The sequence below is a fragment of the Bactrocera dorsalis genome, chromosome 1 (assembly GCF_023373825.1).
Source record: "Bactrocera dorsalis isolate Fly_Bdor chromosome 1, ASM2337382v1, whole genome shotgun sequence".
Taxonomy (NCBI): Eukaryota; Metazoa; Arthropoda; class Insecta; order Diptera; family Tephritidae; genus Bactrocera; species Bactrocera dorsalis.
This window is the reverse complement of record NC_064303.1, coordinates 12,578,734-12,601,118: the sequence shown is the minus strand read 5'-3', so window position 1 is coordinate 12,601,118 and position 22,385 is coordinate 12,578,734. Positions and strand designations below refer to the sequence as shown.

General features: G+C 31.2%; 1 protein-coding gene across 3 annotated transcripts in view; it reads right to left on the bottom strand.

Annotated features, from left to right (window-relative positions):
* Window positions 1-9,887, bottom strand: part of LOC105227286 (sodium/hydrogen exchanger 9B1) — a 61,464-nt gene extending 51,577 nt beyond the window's left edge. The window contains exons 1-2 of one of the 3 annotated variants that reach the window (XM_049446742.1): window positions 9,719-9,887; window positions 2,549-2,801 (exon numbers count right to left, since the gene is read on the bottom strand). The gene's annotated coding sequence lies outside the window, so the exon portion shown is untranslated. Of the gene's footprint in view, window positions 1-2,548; window positions 2,916-9,484 lie in introns of those variants that run through there. The other 2 variants (XM_049446741.1, XM_049446740.1) reach the window with 2 other exon arrangements.
* Between the last annotated feature and the right edge of the window lie 12,498 nt (window positions 9,888-22,385).

Below are 22,385 nucleotides of genomic sequence, written 5' to 3'. Positions count from 1 at the left end.
TGAAAATATTTCAAAATATTGTTTAACTGGTTATATATGTATGTAGTACATTACATACTGGTTTCGTTGCATTTTTGTTTTGTTGACATTTTGAGGAACTTTTTTTGGGAATTGCATTTTATTAATTTTATTTATTTTTTTTATACAATTGCTTATTTATGATTATTATAATTTTATTGAGCGTAATTCTGTTTGTTAAAATATTACTTATATATAATTTTTGGTTATTTTTTAATTATTTCTAATAAAATCTTTTATAGACATACTTTTATGAAAACATTAAATTTAAAATGAAATTAAAAAAATAATATTTTTAACATCAATGGAATTTTTTATAATTATTAAAATTTTATTAAATAAACATTTATTGAAATTTTTTTATTGTTATTAAAAATCGAAATGTAATTTTTTTCTTTGAATGGAATCCAATATATAAAAATTTCTTTATTAATTATATTATTGTAAAATTTAATTTTTTTCATTAATTATTTTTATTAATTTTTTATAGATATTCAGATATATTTTTTTTGTCATAATTTTTTTTTATAAAAATTTGCAAAAAATTTAAGTTTTAATATATTGTTATATAAAATACTTAACAATTTAAAATTTTGAAGCTTATAAGTTTTCTTTTGTAATTATTTTTATTCTTTAATAATATAAGTAGATATTTTTGGTAAAAAAATAAAATAAAATAAATTAAATGAAACAAAAAAAAATTATTTTAAAAATTAAAACAAAAATTGTATTTAAAAAATAAAATTTAATTTAAAAGTGTAAATTATTTATAATAATTAAATTTAAAACTTTTTTTTTATTTTGAAAGATAAATTAATATTTTTTTTTAATTTTATTAAATTTTTCAATTTTTTTTATTAATTTTAGTTAAAATTATGCGTAAAACTGTAATTTAATTTTTTAAGCACTTAATCTTTTGCAGTTTTAACATTGGTTGTTTGAAATTTAAAAAAGTCACAAATTTATGAAAAATATTTAATATAAATTATTGATAATAATTAAATAAAATGTAAGTTTTTGATATTAATTAGATTTGTTTTGAAGAAATTTGGAAACTAAAATTAAAAAAAAAAAAACAAAAATAAATATAATTATAAATAATATTATAATTTTTTAAATATATTTTTCAATTTTTTTTTTAATTATCGTTATCATTTATTTCGGAGTTAGGTTGTTACTAAAAAGTACTTTTTAAATTAAAATTATATTAATTTTATTTTTTAATTTTAATTAAATTAATTAATTTTTTTTAATTATCTTTTATTTAATTTAATTAAACTTATTAAGATTTAAAATTTAATTTAATTTTCATATTTGTGAAAATTTCAATTTTATTAATTTAGAAATTGTTTCAGTTGTATAATTTTTGTTTTATTTGTATTAGATTTTTATATGAAACTCCACCTATTAATTAATTTATCTTTGTAATTATAATTTTAAGACAACAATTTCAGTCAAAAATTATTTATAAAATGTTTTTTTTTTTATAATTTTCAATAATATTAAAAATTTATTTCACTAATTTTTTTCTAATTTTCATTTTAATTTTTGAAAAATTAATTTAAGAAAATTTTTTATGTTTAATAATTTAAAGTTTTTTTTAAAGTGAGTTTTTAAAAATTTTGATTTAATATTTTTTTGTTTTTTTTTTTAATTTTAAAAATTTTTTAAATTCTATATGTTACTATATGTGTATGTATATGTATATTTTTGAATCAATTAATATTAAAAAATTTATTTCACTAATTTTTTTTTAATTTTGTATTTTAACATTTGAAAAATTAAATTTAAGAAAATTTTTTATGTTTAATAATTTAAAATTCTTTTAATTTTTTTAAATTTTATAAATTTTCTTAATTCCATGTACATATATGTATGTATTTTGCTATAATTTTTAGTACTGAAAGTTTAATTTAATATTTTTGTAAGTTTACTTATGGGAGATATATTTTTTTAGCTCTAAAATTTAAGTTAAGAAATGTAAAAGTATAGCTGAAAAATTTTTATTAAAAAAAAAAAATGTCAAATTAAAAATTTAATTAAATTTCTTATTTTTTATTTATAATTATTATTTTTAATTGAAATATTTTAAATTTGAATTGAAAAAAAATCAATCAAGCTAAAAACTTAAAGAATTAATATTAATTTTTTATTTTTATTTATTTTTTTTAATTTTACTATTTAATTAGTATTTTTTTGTCTCTTATTCCTCCGCAGTTTTTTCTCTTCATTATAATTTTTTCATGCACTTAAAAATTTCATTAACTTCGAATATTTTTTAATAGTTATCTATTTAAATATTGTTAGAAATATATTAAACATTTTGTTTCATTTTTTTTAAATTATTTTAATTTTTTGAAATTATTTTATATTCAATAATTTTCTGATTTAAATTATCTCTTAAACTATTTTTAACGACTTGAAGGCTCAAGAAAATTTTGCTAATATTTTCATTAAAGATTTAAATTAAAACACAATATTTCTGTACCATATTACAACAGTTCTAAAAATAAATTGAAATTACACGTACTTGTAAATTCCGCTGCTTGAAGAAAAATCCACTGCAAACGCTTTGCTCAGCTTTGGCCCTCTGTTGTTTTCAATTGTTCACACAAAATTTACTGTCACTTCTTCACTTTCGTAATTTTATTACGAAATACTTATGTACATACATATGAATATTTTATTTAAATACACAATATCGATTTTCTTAAAATTATTTCATCGTTTTACAAGTATATTTATTTTATTCTTTTTTTTAGTTTTCAAAACAAATATAACTACTAGAGCACAGACACACAGACATTCGAAAAACTCGTTGATATGCACGCCGTTAACTATCTTACGCCACTTCAAATACTACTTCTTACTTTCTTTCCTGCCGTAACAACGATCCTTTCGAAAGTAAACGCCGTCGCTAAGTCACACACCGACTGACGGTGCGCGTAAACTGGTTCGTCGCTTTATAGGCTGTGTCGATCAAGTTGAAGAGCCAATAAACGACGAAGCAACACAGCAAAAGCCCAAACTAACTACCAACCAACTCTCACACCCACCACAACAGCATGCATCGATCGATGGCCGATAAAACGCGGCGTTGCAACAACAATGAACAAACGAACAACAAACGAAGTCGCATACGACGACAAAATAAGTAAATAATCACGAGAAGTTCACAAAACAAAACGATTTGATTACGCCGGCAACAAGTGTTATGAGATCAATACGCTCTAACTAGTACTCTGTATTCGCCAATGCATGAGTATGCGTGCAAATACTCGTAAATATAAAGTAATTGACTACTTCGGAGCGTTAAGTAAATGTATTAACATATGTATATGAAATGTTAAATTTTTTGTATAATTTTCGGTTGACAATTTTTAATAACGTCGCTTGGTAATATTTTAGGAAGGTAACAATTACGAAAATTTTTTTTTTAATTAAATGATTGCTGAAAAAATGTTTTTAACACAAAGTAATTGAATTTTTTTAATTATCTTGTACGTTATATGTATGTACATAGTTACTTTTTTAATTTAATTTAATTACAAAAAATTAAAAAAAAATAGTTTTTTTAAATCTGTCACTTACTTTTAAATAATAATTCAAAGTTAACAATTAAATATATTAACTAAATAAAATTTTATATAATTAATTAATAAAATTAAGAATTAAATATACATATATAAAATTAATAATTAATTATATGTACATATTAAATTAAATTAATTATTTTATTCATTTTGAAATTATAACAAATTATTTAATTTAATTAATTAATAAAATTAAGAATTTAATTAATTAAATTTATAGTATTATAAAATAATTTGTTATAATTTCAAAATGAATAAAATAATTAATTTAATTTAATTTGTATATTTAATTATTAATTTCAAATTGTTATGTGAAAATAACTGTCAGATTTAAGAAAACTAATTAATTATTTTTTTTAATTTTTCATAATTAATTTAATTATTAATTAATTAAGTTATCTATTAATTACGTTACTAATTAATTTTCTTAAAACTGCCACTACTTAATTAAATTAAATTTAATTTTATGCCTTATTAATTATAATTATTTAAATTATTTATTAATTTAATTAATTTAATTTAATTTAACTTAATGATTATTTAATTATTTAATCTTTTAATATACATATGTATTTAATCTTAAAGTAACTGCTTTAAAAAAAATAATTAATTAATTGTTTGTAACTTAATTAAATTAAACTATTAAATTAATTAATATAATTTGTGTATTAATTTTTTTACTTTTGATTTATAATTTAATTAGTAACTGTTTTATTTAAACAAAATCATTGAAAATTTTACCTTCAGTTTCATAATTTAAAAAAATATACAATATGATATAGCTTAATCGTCACTTTAACTTCTGGTTAATAAAGTCTGATTGTCACTGTTTTTAGCATGAATTTTTAAGAAATTTAAATGTGATCAACAGACGGAAATTGGTTCTTAACCATTGATTTGGCATAGATGCTTACGAGTTTTAGGTAGTTATCACTTAATCGTCCCATTAAACGTCGGTTAGAAAAACATAGCTCTCATCTATGCTGTAGAATGGATTTATAAGTATGATCAATGTGATCATCAACCAAAATTTATTCCAGACCTACTAATTCGAAATGGATTCGTAAGAGTTTTCAATGTGACCAACACTTAATCGCCACTTTAACTTCTGGTTACGTAAAGTCTGATTTCCACTATGTTTTAGCAGAAATTTTTAAGATATTTCAAAGTTATTGTCACTCAAAATTTGGTTCTTAACCCCTGATTTGGAGTGGGTGCTTACTAGTTTTCAATATCATTTCACTTATTCGTTCTTTTAACCGTCGGTTAGAAAAAATTTTACTTAATCCAAGCTTTAGAACGGATTTAAAAGAAAGAACAATACGATCCTCAAACAAAATGGAAAAAATTTCAATATAATTGTTACTTAATTGGCACTTTAACCGTCAGTTAGATAAATAGCTAAGTTTTTAGCATGGAGTTTAAAGAAATTTCAATGTGATTATCACCCAAAATGTTTTTTAAGAGCTTGATAACTTTTTTTAAAAAAAAACGCATAAAATTTGCAAAATCTCATCGGTTCTTTATTTGAAACGTTAGATTGGTTCATGACATTTACTTTTTGAAGATAATTTCATTTAAATGTTGACCGCGGCTGCGTCTTAGGTGGTCCATTCGGAAAGTCCAATTTTGGGCAACTTTTTCGAGCATTTCGGCCGGAATAGCCCGAATTTCTTCGGAAATGTTGTCTTCCAAAGCTGGAATAGTTGCTGGCTTATTTCTGTAGACTTTAGACTTGACGTAGCCCCACAAAAAATAGTCTAAAGGCGTTAAATCGCATGATCTTGGTGGCCAACTTACGGGTCCATTTCTTGAGATGAATTGTTGTCCGAAGTTTTCCCTCAAAATGGCCATAGAATCGCGAGCTGTGTGGCATGTAGCGCCATCTTGTTGAAACCACATGTCAACCAAGTTCAGTTCTTCCATTTTTGGCAACAAAAAGTTTGTTAGCATCGAACGATAGCGATCGCCATTCACCGTAACGTTGCGTCCAACAGCATCTTTGAAAAAATACGGTCCAATGATTCCACCAGCGTACAAACCACACCAAACAGTGCATTTTTCGGGATGCATGGGCAGTTCTTGAACGGCTTCTGGTTGCTCTTCACCCCAAATGCGGCAATTTTGCTTATTTACGTAGCCATTCAACCAGAAATGAGCCTCATCGCTGAACAAAATTTGTCGATAAAAAAGCGGATTTTCGACATTTCGAACCTAACACTGATTTTGGTAATAAAATTCAATGATTTGCAAATTTGTAAGTCTATTCATGATGAAATGTCAAAGCATACTGAGCATTTTTCTCTTTGACACCATGTCTGAAATCCACGTGATCTGTCAAATACTAATGCATGAAAATCCTAACCTCAAAAAAATCACCCGTTATTACCGACCTATTGATACGGAACGGATTCATCAGAGTTTTCAATGTGACTAACACTTAATCGTCACTTTAACTTCTGGTCTGATTTCCGTTATGTTTTAGCATGATTTTTTGAAAATTATCATTCAAAATCTTTTACATAATAAGTTAAACGTCACTTTATGTCTATGTTGTAGTATCAATTTTTGAAATTTCATTGCGAATATCATCCAAAATTTGTTTCATAATTACATAACCGTCACTTTAACCACCGGTTAGTCTATGCTATCATGTTTTAACCAGAATTTTTGAAATTTCAATACGAATATCACCCAAAATTTGTTTCATGGCTAGTTAACCATCACTTTAACCTCCGGTTAGACTATGACGGATACTCACAAAATTTATTTCAGTCCAAACAACTTTAGAAATGTTAGCGGAAAGGTGGATTTTCAACAAACCTCTTTCAAAAAATTTAGAAAAACCCATTCAATATATTCGATATTCGTTATCGTTAGATCGTTATTCGCGCTCCAATATCAACATTTCTCGCTACCAACACTCTACCATAATGGCACATTACATCTTAACACTTTTATGACACACTGTACTCGATTTTTATTAAATGTTTTTCTCCATTGTTTACATTTATGTGCTCATATTCTGTGGCTAAGAATTCAATAAATAAAAAACGTATCACACAAACGAAATAATTAGTGGTCGGCTTGACAATAAAAACAAACATGACAAAGGCATAAGTCACATGATTGGATTGTAAACCGGGTATTAAATGCGCATTGTGCTGCTGAGGGGTTTCCCCCTTTTACTATGTCTTTTATCTCTTTTATTTATTTTATTTTTCAGCAGCGAGAACAAAGTTCGGTTCTTGAACGCTTGCGCAGCTTCATAAGCGCATCGCGTCGTGTCATTAACGCCTGCCGTCATGCAGCGTAACAATTTAAACACTTCCAAAACCAAATCAATAAACTCAATTGTGTCTGCCTACATGGGATACATATACACATACAAGAGTGTGTGAAAATATTTCAAAATATTGTTTAACTGGTTATATTGTACGTTACATACTGGTTTCGTTATATTTTTGTTTTGTTGACATTTTGAGGATTTTTTTTTGAGAAGTGCATTTTATTAATTTTTGTTTATTAATTTTTTTTATATATAATAATTGATTATGTTAATTTTATTAAGCGTAATTCTGTTTGTTAAAATATATAATTTTTGGTTATATTTTTTAATTATTTTTAATAAATTAATTTTAAATAAAGACATACTTTTAGGAAAAAATTAAATTTAAAATGAAATTAAAAAAATTATATTTTTAACATCAATGGAATTTTTTGTAATTATTAAAATTTTATTAAATAAATATTTATTAAAATTTTTGTATTGTTATAAAAAATCGAAATGTAATTTTTTTCTTTGAATGGAATCCAATATATAAAACTGTCTTTATTAATTATATTATTGTAAAATTTAATTTTTTTCATTAATTATTTTTATTAATTTTTTATAGATATTCAGATATATTTTTTTTGTCATAATTTTTTTTTTAACAAAATTTGCAAAAAATTTAAGTTTTAATATACTGTTATATAAAATACTTTAACAATATGAAATTTTGAAACTTATAAGTTTTCTTTTGTAATTATTTCCATTCTTTATTAATTATTATTATTTTGGTATAAAAATAAAATAAATTAAATGAAACAAAAAAAAATTATTTTAAAAATTAAAACAAAAATTAATTTAAAAAATTAAAATTTAATTTAAAAATATAAATTATTTATAATAATTAAATTTACAAAAAAAATAATTTTTTTTAATTTGAAAGATAAATAAATATGTTTTTTTGATTTTATTAAATTTTGCAATTTTTTTATTAATTTTAGTTAAAATTATGCGTAAAACTGTAATTTAATTATTTAAGTTAATCTTTTGCAGTTTTAAATTTGGTTGTTTGAAATTTAAAAAAGTCACAAATTTATGAAAAATGTAATTTTAATATAAATTATTTATGATAATTAAATAAAATGGAAATTTTTGTTATTAATTAGATTTGTTTTGAAAAAAATAAGAAACTGAAATAAAAAAAAATAAATATAATTATAAATAATATTATAATTTTTTATATATGTATATTTTTCAATTTTTTTTTTAATTATCATTATCATTTATTTCGGAGTTAGGTTGTTACTAAAAAGTACTTTTTAAATTAAAATTATATTAATTTTATTTTTTAATTTTAATTAAATTAATTAATTTTTTTTTAATTATTATTAATTTAATTAAACTTATTAAAATTTAAAATTTTATTTAATTTTCATATTTGTGAAAATTTAAATTTCATTAATTTAGAAATTGTTTTAGTTGTATAATTTTTGTTTTACTTGCATTCGATTTTTATATTAAACTCTACCTATTAATTATAATTTATCTTTGTAGTTATAATTTTAAAACAAACATTTTAGTCAAGAATTAATTAATTTTTTTTTTTAAATTCATTAATATCAAAAAATTTATTTCACTACTTTTTTTTAATTTTTATTTTAACTTTTGAAAAATTAAATTTTAGAAAATTTTTTGTTAATAATTTAATTTAATAATTTAAAATTTTAATTTAATATTTTTGTTTTTTTTTTTTAATTTTAAAAATTTTTTAAATTCTATATGTTACTATATGTGTATGTATATGTATATTTTTGAATCAATTAATATTAAAAAATTAATTTCAAAAATTTTTTTCTAATTTTTATTTTAACTTTGAAAAATTAAATTTTAGAAAATTTTTTATGTTTAATAATTTAAAATTCTTTTAATTTTTTTAAATTTTATAAATTTTCTTAATTCCATGTACATATATGTATGTATTTTGCTATAATTTTTAGTACTGAAAGTTTAATTTAATATTTTTGTAAGTTTACTTATGGGAGATATATTTTTTTAGCTCTAAAGTTAAGAAATGTAAAAGTATAGATTCAAAAATTTTATTTAAAAAAAAATTGTCGAATTAGAAATTTAAATTAATTTCTTATTTTTTATTTATAATTATTATTTTTAATTGAAAACTAACTAAAAATTTATTTAATTAATTGTTTTATTTTTATTTATTTTTTTTAATTTTACTATTTAATTATTATTTTTTTGTCTCTTATTCCTCCGCAGTTTTTACTCTTCATTATAATTTTTTCATTGACTTAAAAGTTTCAATTAACTTCGAATATTTTTTAATAGTTATCTATTTAAATATTTTATTTCCAAATATTGTTAGAAATATATTAAAAATTTTGTTTCATTTTTTTTTTTAATTTTTTGAAATTACTTTATATTCAATTTTCTGATTTAAATTATCTCTTTTCTCTCTTAAACTATTTTTAACGACTTGAAGGCTCAAGAAATATTTGTTAATTTTTTCATTAAATATTTAAATAAAAACACAATACTTCTGTACCATATTACAAAAGTTCTAAAAATAAATTGAAATTACACGTACTTGTAAATTCCGCTGCTTGAAGAAAAATCCACTGCAAACGCTTTGCTCAGCTGTGGCCCTCTGTTGTTTCCAATTGCTCACACAAAATTTACTGTCACTTCTTCACTTTCGTAATTTTTTACTTATGTACGTATATTTTATTTAAATACACAATAACTCTTTTCTTAAAATTATTTCATATTTTACAAGTATATTTATTGTATTTTTTTGTTTTTAGTTCTCAAATATAACTACTAGAGCACAGACACACAGAAATTCGAAAAACTCATTGATATGCACGCCGTTAACTATCTTACGCCACTTCAAATACTACTTCTTACTTTCTTGCTTTTCCTGCCGTAACAACGATCCTTTCGAAAGTAAACGTCGTCGCTAAGTCACACACCGACTGACGGTGCGCGTAAACTGGTTCGTCGCTTTATAGGCTGCGAGTGTGTGTCGATCAAGTTGAAGAGCCAATAAACGACGAAGCAACACAGCAAAAGCCCAAACCAACTACCAACCAACTCTCACACCCACCACAACAGCATGCATCGATCGATGGCCGATAAAACGCGGCGTTGCAACAACAATGAATGAAACGAACAACAAACGAAGTCGCATACGACGACAAAATAAGTGTAAATAATCACGAGAAGTTCACAAAACAAAACGATTTGATTACGCCGGCAACAAGTGTTATGAGATCAATACGCTCTAACTAGTACTCTGTATTCGCCAATGCATAAGTATGCGTGCAAATACTCGTAAATAAAAAGTAATTGACTACTTCGGAGCGGTAAGTAAATGTATTAATATATATGAATTGTTAAATTTTTTGTATAATTTTCGGTTGACAATTTTTAGTAGTCACGTCGCTTGGTAATATTTTAGGAAGGTAATAATTACGAAAATTCATATAATTAAAGCATATTTTAAATTAAACGTTAGTAGCGATATAGTATACGTATGTTTTCATGTTGTGTCGTTCCGTTAGTGAGCGCAAAACCTAAGAGAGCAATAATATTAATTTACTCTTTTTCAAAAAAATCCCTTTTTTAATCCTTTTGATTGTATTTATAAACGTTCAACAGGTTTTAAACGAGCTGTCGCTTTGAAAGTTGGCAAAAAACAGTAAGGGAATGTAATACGTCTGGCCCCCCCTTTCTTTCCAACTCATCCCGAAAAAAAACTCTCTTTTTCTGCTACCAACAGCTGGTACTAAATCAAATGAACTGAGAAGTAAGGAACTTTCCTAGCTAGTCTAAGCTATACTTTGGTGGATTTCACAAATATTTTTTTCAGGTAGATGAGAGCCAAGGAGAGTTTCTTAACTATACTGTATTGAGTTCTATAAATCCTTTGTGGAATGCCAGTTAGGAACTGGTTGTCAACTCGCTGATTAACAAGAGTAACGGCATGCCAAAACTCAGTTACCGTCATCCATTCCTCTCGCTTTTTGACATCTATAGAACTCAGAATCAACTGCCGATACTTTATGCCAAAAATACACTGCCTCTCGAACCGATCGTAAGTTAACGGTTCAGTGTGCATTCCCAACTTATCTATTGCCGTTTGGCGAAAATTGGGATATATGTGACTCTTTTTTTTGGAACGTGGAACATGTTCAATTGGTCGATATTGAGAGACAAGTCTTGTTTAGACCAGTATGCCCGTATATCATATGTAAGAATTCTTATCTTTTGGCAGGGAACCAGAATTGTAAGACAACTTATTTTTGAAACATTTGCTTTGTCCTAGAATAAAATATTCTGTTATATTTTTAGGGGAATTTTTCGGACCTAATCTATGAAAATTTTACAAGGAAATACAGATTCATGTCCAGTTCCTGCATATCTCACTGAAGCATAGACCCTCATATTGTATGGGTTTTTTTTATCATTTCTGCTATAAAATTCGTGTTAATATTATATGTTTCATAAATTTTGCACCTCCAAGTCCGGTGTTTTCTTGATAAATGGTTATCCATCACAGACTTTCCAATCTTAAGTCTTAGTCGAGGTGACATGCGATAGTTATATGCACAAAGCGGGAGCTTAGTAGGTACTAACATCATCTGATGACTGAACACATAGTGGTAGTAGACTTCCTCTAAGTTTGTGAATGATACCGAGGCTCACTAGACGCTCCTCCGCTATAGCTTATAATATCTAAAGAACTTTCGCTATTCGAAACCTGTGACACGTACGGTTGCTTACTGCTGGGCAATCGAAGATTACGCCGTACCCCTGACCGTACCAAATACCGAAAACAATTTATAATTCCTCAGGTAACTAGTGGGTTCATTAACTTTTTCTGCCTTGAATGCATGAAACTAACGAGTAGTCCAAGTAGAGGTACTCCTATAATGGCCTTTTCTGACAGTTCGCGCGTGAGTCTTGTCAAGCTGTCATGTAATTTTTTTTCAGAATTGTTTGGCATTTCATTATGGAAAGGCTTACGCCTGTATAAAAAATGTTCTCGCGCTTCGCTCAACATAATCGGACCATTGAACGTACTTTTCGCAACACTATCACCCATCTTGAGACCCAGCATTCATTATTGGATAATATTCGACCGAATAGACTAGGTCCAGCACACAATGAAGAAAATATAGCAGTCGTAGCTAAAGGTGTACACGAAAACCATGGAAAGTCGATTTGGCGCCATTCGCAGCAGCTCGGACTGACGTCTGGAACAACGTTAATCTCTCTATGGGCTCTTGAAAAGTTCCAAGCGTATCTGACGTTTTCGAGCCAAATTTTGTTCAGCGATTTCATCCAGCCATTTCACCCAGAAAACACTACGGTTTGGTGTGGTTTGTGGGCCGGTGGAATCATCTGCCCATATTTCTTCAAAAATGATGCCGGTAAGAACGTAACCGTCAATAGCAACCGTTATCGCGCCATCATAACCAGCTATTTGATGCCCGAAATTAAAGCCCATGATCTCGCCGACATTTTTTTCGACAAAATGGTGCCACTTCCCACACATCGGATCAATTATTCGATTTATTAAGAGATCACTTCGGTGAACAGATAATTTCACGTTTTGGGTCGGTCGATTGGCCACCAAGATCGTATGATATCACACCGTTAGGCTTTTTTCTGTGGGGATATGTAAAGTCTAAAATCTATGTGGACAATCCTGCTGCGATTCAGGGCTTGAAACAAAACATCACTGGTGTCATTCGCCAGTTATTAGTCGAAATGCTCGTACGAGTCAAGGGAAATTGAACTCAATGGTTGGATCATCTGGCATAGATATTATAGAGATGAAACTATTAAATGTAAGAGATATCAATTATCGTTATACATATCGATATATATGTGGATTGACTATTGTAAACTCGATTTAAACTAACAAATACATAAACGCTCCAATTTCTAAGCAAACCTTTTAAAGCTGCATCCCGCGTTGCTATTAGTTTTAACGAGAATTTGTGGTTAGCGGATGAGAGAATTTTATATTAATTACAAAAACAAACTCAAACGACTTTTAACTAGTTCAATCTAAATTTTTTAAACATATGTTTAGTGCATGCTAAAACTAAAAGAAAATATTATGACTTTGCTTTGAAATTTGAACTGTATTGTGTAGGAGTAAAAATAAATATACAATACTTGTAACAGTACAGGTGTAGTTTCGGTTTGACGACGCAAAATTGTTCCAAATGTTATGTAGTGTGACGGAAGGTTGCAAATATGTCGACGTAATAACAGTTTAAGTCGATAAAAAGTTTACTCTCAATTGCCAGTTGGAAACTATGAACTTGAAATTTTTTTCTATCTCACCAGAAAATCATTCATCGTAAACAAGAATCACTTCGTGACAGGTTCGGACTATAAGTTGAATGCATAAGAACATTTTAGCCTAGATACCGGAGCTTCTGACAAGTCACTATAGATGTGTGTGACACAGACTTCACCTGAAAGACACGATTCCTCTACTACGAGTAGTTGCCAAAGCTTATAGCTTCTGAGCGAACTCTTCCTTCTTTCGGTCCATTTGATGACAGTGCAATTCCGATTGGTAGTCTTGCCGTTGAGGAGCAGCTCTTAGTAAATGATTCCTTGCGAATCTCACCAATTACATAGTAATACTTTCCTGACATTCTATACCAACGCTTTCGCCGGCTCAAAGATATTTGATTACGACCGTTTTTGCCAGATGTTGTCGTAAATGATCCACACTTTTATTATCAGTAACCATCAGCTAGCAAAATGGATCGATTTTGTTGCGATGCGTAGAGGGAAAAATTATGGAGATATTTTTATTTGACTTTACATTAGAAGAACACTTCGTTCGTGCGCTAGATATCGCAATAACCCATACGCAAACAGAACAAAGTCTTCTAAATGTTGTATTTCCAAAAGCTATTCGGAACTCAGACCAAGCAAGTCAGCAGTCCAATAGACCAGTCACCAAAGAACCATCACAGCAGTACAGTATCTGAGAAGAAAATGACCCAAATACTTCTAGATCACTTTGCCTTCGAGTGCTTTTCTAAGATAAATTAAATTTTTGAAATGTTTTTTTCATCTTTTGCAGTGAAAACTTTCTAACTTTGTTTGGGGAAAGAGTTGTACTTCACATAGACGGTGATATAGAGCCACAAAACAGCATTTCCTCAAAAATTCTTTAAGATTTACCTTCAATCATTATTTTTGTCAGGTTTAACACCTTCAGTGATTAGTAAGGTATTTGGAGATAACCTAATGGGAGCGCCTAGCATCAGAGGTCATTTTCTTCTTTTAATTGGGATCTTTCACCTTCTCACTGTAGCCAGAGAGCCACCCAGAGGATACTTGGTCTAAGACCGGAAGAAGTGAGATGTTTGTGCCATATGTAACAGAATCGTTTCTGTCCATTCCTAGGTGAATAGCGGTTAGAGAATTTCCCTAAGTTGCGTGAACTTCTACACATGACTTGATCATTCAAAAAAAGCATATGTATATGTATATATACATATCTTCTCTAACCAAAGCAACAGCCGTCCTATTCGCGACTCCCTCGTCACTGTTGACAGTCATAACTTCGAAGTTGTAGATAATTTCGTCTATCTTGGAACCAGCATTAACACCAACAACAATGTCAGTCTTAAAATCCAACGCAGAATAAATCTTGAGAAGTAAATTCCTCTAGCTAAACTGGCTATGTCACGTCATCCAAATGGATAAAAGACTCCAGTTCTGAGAGTATTCGACACAGTACCCGCCGGTGAAGGAAAAGGAAGACCTCCAGTCCATTGGAAAGACCAGGTGGTCAAGGACCTGGCTACATTTTGAATCCTCATAAGAAGAACGACTGATGCGCTGTTGCAAACTCGGCTATAGCCGGTAAGCGATGTCTACGCCATTAAAGAAGAAGATATAACCTCTGAATGCAGATCTGTATTGTTTTTAGAGCAAGGCCGTCATAACTTTGCTGTTGTTATTGCTTTATTCGAAGCCTACAAATGGATAAATAGAAGTTTCGCTTCTTGTTCGTTGATAAAATATTGGATAACCGTAAACTGAAGTTGTTCGAGATATCAGGCACTCTAAAGATCTCAACTGAACGTGTACGTCATATCATTCACAATTATTTGGATATAAGAGAGCTCTGTGAAAAGTAGGTGTAGCGCGAGCTCATTTTTGATCAAGAACAACCAGGAGTTAATGATTCGGAGCAGTATTTGGAGATTTTCAAACGTAATAAATCCGAGTTTTTCCACCAATATGTGACGATGGATAAAACATGGCTCCATCATTTCATTTCGAAATCCAATCTTCGGTCATCCGAGTGGACTACACGCGTTAAACCCGCTCCAAATCGTCGAGAAATGCAACAGTCGATTAGCAAGGTTATGTCGTCTGTATTTTGGGATGGACATGGAATAATTTTAATTAACTACCTTGAAAAATGAAGGATCAACAACAGCGTCTATTACATAGAGTTATTGAGCCAATCGAAGAAAAAGGAAGAGCTGTCCCAAAACAATGCACCGTGTCACAAATCAGTGAAAAAGATTCCAAAAATCCACGAACTGGGCTTCAAATTGCCTCCGCATCCGACATATTCTCCAGATCTGGCCCCAGCGACCTTTTCCTGTTCTGAGATCTCAAAAGAATGCTCGCTAGGAAGATATTTTCAACGAATGAAGAGCTGATCACCGAAACTGAGACCTATTTTGAAGCAAGAGACACCTCGTATTACAAAAATGGTATCAAAAAGTTGAAGGATCGCTATAATCAGTGTATCACCCTTAAAGAGAACTTTGTTGAACAAAATTAATTTTGCCAAAAAAAAATTGTTGTACTATGATCGGCGAGGGACTTTTGATCTGTTACACTGTGTGATCTGTATATTACAATGAACCCGAGCAAAACAAACTGTGTTCTCATTTATCTGGGTATGCCAATACCAATGTCACTCTCAGGGCAGTCCCTATTGGATTTACTCATTATGAATGCCTTAATTTTTATTGCGAATATTATTATCAGCCGATCTAAATACAGCAATCGAGTTGACGATATCGATCAAATACACAACATATACTCATATATACATACATATGGATGTGTGCACAAATATTTGGTTAATACACTCGTCATAATTTTCACAGCCAAAATTTAGATAATCTATTTAAAAATTTTTGGAATTTCATGTTTGGTTAGCATTCAACTGGCCTTAATCCACATAATGAGAGTGTCATCTATGGCTGTATGTACATATGTACAGTGTTTACTTGCGGTGCTATCGTTGCGACATATTTGCTGATAATTGCTTGCGCGTCACTTACTATTTACATTAAAATGCTCTGATATACATAAATCATTGCGAGCACAATTGGTTAGTGTCCATGGTAAATGTTTGTCAAAAATGTCAGCTCCAACACGTCAAATGGTGAGCTTTTGCTCTTATTTCACTCTAAAAACTGTTAGCAACCGCTCATCGTTGAACTAATCGTTGTATTTGCGGTTTATTTTGTTGTCAAGTCATCGTCATATATTTTGTCGTGCGTGAAAAATGTCTATATTTAAATAAAATAAACATGATTTGCGGAAGGTTAGCAATTAATTTAAATAAGTGAGGTTCTCGGATTGGTACTTGTATTTGCACGAGAATTTTTTGTATTCACGCTTTTAAAAATTTGATTTTAAAGGCAAATTGAGCTTATCATTAGCACTATAGATCAGCTGATTGATCATATTAGGATTACTTGTTCATGGGCTGAGGAAAAATAATGAAAGAAAATTCTTCTCCTTTACTGACGTAGAGCCCACCTACGCGGTTATTGCCCAGCTTACAATAATGCGACAGTCGTTCTTTCTTTTAGCTATTTGGCGCCAATTGGAGATTCCAAGGGAAGCCTGGTCCTCCTCCATCTAGTCTTTTCCTTATCGGTTCTTCGCCATCGTATTTGAATAGCTTCATGGTCAAACTTCTTCATGGTCGGGTAATGGAATGTCCGCTCCATCGTCATCGATTGGGGAATCGGGTTCACCATCTCCTGGTGTCAAGCTTTCACTGTCACTCAGTAGGTTAGAGAAGTGTTATACAAAACCTCAGAATGCTCTGGACATCAATCACTAGATCACCTCTGGAGGTTCCACAAAAGTATGCTCCGATCTTGAATCCTTCTATTAGTAGTCGGATCTTTTCGTAAAATTTCCGAGCATTACTTCTTATCAAGCTCTTGGGTCTCACGCATTTTCACCTCTCTCTTTTTTTGTCTGCAAATACGTCCACTTCCCTCTTCAACTCTCGGTATCTATCCCATCGCCCACCTACAAAGTCCCATAACTGAGAACTAAAATAAGATATGGAATCGTAATTTAGCCCAAAGGATCACAGTAGCTAGAGGCACCTGTGAGCTAAAAATATTGAAAAAGTGCGCGTGGCTGTGGCCTCTAATTGGTTGGGCCCAAAAATAAGATGACATTGTGTTTATTTTGAAAATTCTTTATTTATTCTTCCAAATCATTTTCATGCCCTTAAAAATAATCCCCTCCCGATGCAATGCACTTAAAGCATCGTTTTAATGTATATACGTCCTAGTCCACTTATAGCTACAATAGCCAAATTCGCTTAGGACAATTATTATAAGAGCTCTTTCCAACAGTGGAAGAAGGGATGAAATCTGATCATAACCCCGCTCACTCCCCGGCATTGTTAAAAACTACTAAAACACGATTAATCAATAGCTAAATACGTCAGAGACATTAAATCTCTCCATGATGGTAAGATATGGCTTTATACGAGGCGGTGTCAAAAGCGGATGATGAACATGGCACCAACCACTTTTAGATAAAATCATATATTTTAGGACCTGCTCGACTGATTTCAAAGTGCCTTTGACCACTACTACCCTATTTTCAAAACTTATTCCAATCGGACCAAAACTGTTCAAGCCTCCAGACACCGGATATGTTCACCACAGTATCTGTAGCTTTTTTCTTCTTTTCATTGGTAATGTTTTTTACGTGGTGGGTCCCAAACCCAGCGCACAACCCTGGGGAGGGGATGTTTCGCCTTCTTCTTTTAGCTCGCCTTCAAACGGATGTTTTTTGGCTCCCCAGAGGATACTTGGTCAGGAAGTCGTGAGCTGCTTGAGCCATATGTAAAAGGACCGTTTTCAAGTAAATGGTGCTCAGACAGCTTTCCTCACTTATGTGAACTTCTACAGATGGCGAATCCCTAATGTACGACTTCTATCCTGACTAGAGTATAAGAATATACAGCTCCGTCAGCATCACGATGATATTGATATCATTGGCCTCAATAACTCCACCGTTAGTTCTGCTTCCTCCAGAATGGGTAAAAACGCGAAGCAAATGGTACTGGAAATGAACGAGGACCAGACGAAAATTATCCTGTCATCAAACATACAGTCGTCGTCATAATTCGAAGTCGTAGATAAGTCCGTATATCTTGGAACTTCCTCTCTCGACGAACGAAGACAAAGTCACTCATCATTTCCGTCCTGCTATATGGTGCAGAGGCATGGACGATGATAAAATCTGATGAGTCAGCGTTACGACTTTTCGATAGAAAGGTTCTGCGAAAGATTTATTTTCCTTTGCGCAAAGGAACGGCGAATACTGCAGCTAGGTCATATCGTCCGAATGGATGGAAACACTTCAGCTCTAGAATTTTTCGACGCAGTACGCACTGGCTGGAGCAGAGGAAGAGGAAGACCTCCGCTCCGTTAAAAATACCAGGTTGAGAAGGACTTGGCTACACTTGGAATCACCAATGGACTCCAAACAGTGAAAACGAAGAACGACTGACGCGCTGTTGTAAACTCCATAGAATCGCGTAAGCGTTGTCTACACCAATAAAGACGAAAATTACAAAATCATGCTGCAAGGCTCTTGCTCGATCCCGATCAGAGTAAACAGAATCCTGAAAGACAACCCTACAAAATTTAAAGATGAAACATTAAATACCGCATCAATCCTTGAAGTAAATGTGGTCCGAAGCGAACCAAAACTCATAATCAAGGACCTTCTTCAATTCCCTAATGAGTTCCGCCCAATAGTTCACGCAAATTATATTTATAGATGAAAAATCAATATTTTTACAATATCACTTCACTTAATTAGTCAGTTAAGTTTTTCGCGTGACTTCACTTGAAGTGCAGATAAGATACAAACATATGTACACACGCCAGTTCATGCTAATAACTGTCACCACAATGGAAATAAATGATCGGATGCCAATGGATTGCAACGAAGACACAAAGTGCAGCGCAGAGGGCTGTTTAGAGATGCAACAATGCTGCAACAACTTATCGTACGCACTCCATAACAAGTGCTCTTACACAGACACACACACAAACGCACTTGCATACGCAAACACATGGACCATTGCGCGCATACTCTTGAAGTGGATGGCGATGCGCCCGCGAACTCTTGGCGAGTTGGCAGCCAGCTCACGAGACCAAATTTAATTGCGGCCGTGCGGTTAGTCATACATATTTGTTGTTGTCGATGCTAAACAATTGATTTGCAGCGCTCACGTGAGTAGGCACATTGACTTCAATTGTTTTTGCGTGATTATGAGCGCGTGCGAAAAGTATACCGAGCTGGCATAAAATATAAACACAACAACATAAAAGGAACTGCAAAATTGCTTGTAAGTAAGCCTGCTCTGAGTACGAGCGCAACGGAATTTTGGGCGTCGACAAAATTTTGGAAAAATCTCGAATTGTTTAAGCCTTCAGAACCAGCAGTATTATACATTATTATACGCATAAGATCAAATTTGACCCGGACCGACAAAAGAAACTACATGATACGTTTAATGAATGTATGGTCCTCAACTACATAAGCAAGCATCTATTTTTCGTTATAATATAAAACATGGCGCGAATTGTAGAAAAATAGGTCCAAAGAAACATCTTGAAAGAACATCGAAAATCAGTTTTCGAAAAAAGTTTCGAAATTCGAACAAGATTAACGAAAGAATCTCGATATGTATTACTGTAGTCCTTTAGAACAAGCATTGTTATATTTTACATGTAAGATCAAATTTGACCCGGACTGACAAAATAAACCACATGATACGTTTGATGAATGTAGGGTCCCAACTGCATTAGCAAGCATCTATTTTTCGTTATAATATAAAATATGGGGCGAATTGTAGAAAAACAGGTCCAAAGGAACCTCTTGAAAAAACATGGAATATTAGTCTTCGAAATAAATTTGAGAATTCGAACAAGATTAGCGAAAGAATCTCGATATGTAATAACGTTTGTAGGTCTTTAAAACTAAAAATACCATATTATAAAAATATGATCAAATTTGACCCGGACTGACAAAAGAAAAATATATGATACATTAAGTGAATACAGGGTCCTCAAATTCATTAGCAAACATCTCTTTACTGACCTCTACTCGACGTCGTTTTCACAAAAAATCAGGTTTGTGGTACAAACCTAGCATTGATACGCTTCATACCCTAAACATTAACCAAAACATCTTGAGTAAGTCCATAGAATATATTAATACCCTCTGCTATCTCACTGTTGTCAATGCGACGCATTTCAAGCACTGTTCCTCTCATTGCTACAACTACTGTTTCTTTAACTTTTTCGATGTAACCGTCCGTTCCGTTAACTCGAATCATACGCTTTTGTAAATAAACCTTGGGTTTTTCTGATGCTATTAGGGCTTAACGATTTTTTCCATGATCATCTTCTCTAAAGTCGGGTGAGATAATAAGGAGATCTCGAGTTTTCCTGATGTTATCAGAGTTTCTAGATATCTCTTTCTTCTTCTTTGAAGGCGAGTGAACTGGTAAAGAGACCACGAACATTCCTGATTTCTCTCTTTCTTTCTATCTCAAGGCGAGAGATGTGGTAAAGAGTTCACGAGACTTCCTGACTCTTTCTCTCTCAGGACTATAAAAATTCCTACGATCTAACCTATAGATCAACAAGTTTTCTAACGTGATATCCGTCAAAACTATGCATAAATTAGTACTAGTAGAACGCCATTCATACCTCATTTTGGGCATGGTTCCATCATCGTTAATGCTCTTACACTAACGGAAGTTCTCAGATCAAGGTATCAAGCGATTCCTTTGTATTTTCTACCGATTTAACAGAATATACTTGCTGCAATAATTCTTATATGAAAAAATAACCACCTTCATGTGAGAAAAATCTCAGTCTTTGGGTAAAAGGAAAGACTGGACCTGACTTTTGGATCATTTTTAAAGAGATGATTGAACCATGAACAACCAATGAATTTCAAAAAACTGATTCAGTCAGAGATTTCAAGAGGATATTCAGTTCAACGAAGGAGACAATCGAACCTTTGATTCTTCTTTGTCAGCTCCATTATAAAAATATATGTCAGAACCTTTCGAGGATAATTAGAAGCAAATTCAATTTACTGCTCACACGTAAGAAACACAGAACGACCACCTACAAGTCTCAGGAGAATATTCTCCAAAATTTTCCAGTAGTCAGACTTCGAATAAGCTGAAACAGTCGGAGATTCAAGATTTCAAGAGGATGAATAGTTCAATCAAGAGCTTAGAGATAGTCAAATTACAACTCTCAGAAGAAGCAAAAACTATGAAATCTTGAACCCAACATACCTTCACAGCCAGCGTTAAAACCAATCAATCAAACAACATTTCAAACCCTTTCTTCCTTCAGATGAACTTCGACTCCATAAATCTGTAATACCCAACCATACAAACGCCATCGGATCTAAAAACCGCTTACCACCAATGAAAATTGCATGAACAGCGGTCGCAAAAGCATTATCGTCATCGGATTTGGTACAATCATACGAGCCAACGACGACCAGCCATCGAAGCTGGAGTAAAGCATACGCTGCAGCCAGACACTCCAAGCATACATAAATCAAAAATAGCCGCCCCGAAGCAGCAACTGTAAGTAACACTGGGATTATGGGGTATGGTGACAGTAAAAGTGAAAAGCCACACACAACAATCAATTAAGAGCAATTACTATTAAAGCAGTGACGAAGCACAGCCTCGGCGTCTTCAGCGATGGCAGAAACGATCATACCGAACTCAGCATTGAGAAGCGCACAAACGAACCACAGTCGCCGTCTAGCCAGGCAGCGAGCAGCATACTCTTATTCCCAACCACCAGTAAACAGAAGCCAGCAGGCACCAAGGCACCATTCCACAGGAGCTACGTAAGCTTTCGTCGGCTTGAAATTGCTTACGCGTCAATGGAAAGCAATGTAGCGGAGAATATTCACGAACAATAGAAGTAGGGGGTGTTATAGCCGCCAGCCAACATAATAATAATGCAACGAAAATGGCACTGAGTTCGTGGACGTTGGACGTTGGCCAGTGGGAGGGGTTGAGCCAAAGAGCTGCAGCATGTCGATGGTTGAGTCTCAGGCCGTCAGCGAGTGCAGAAGCCTCAAAGTAATTTAAGCAAATTTAC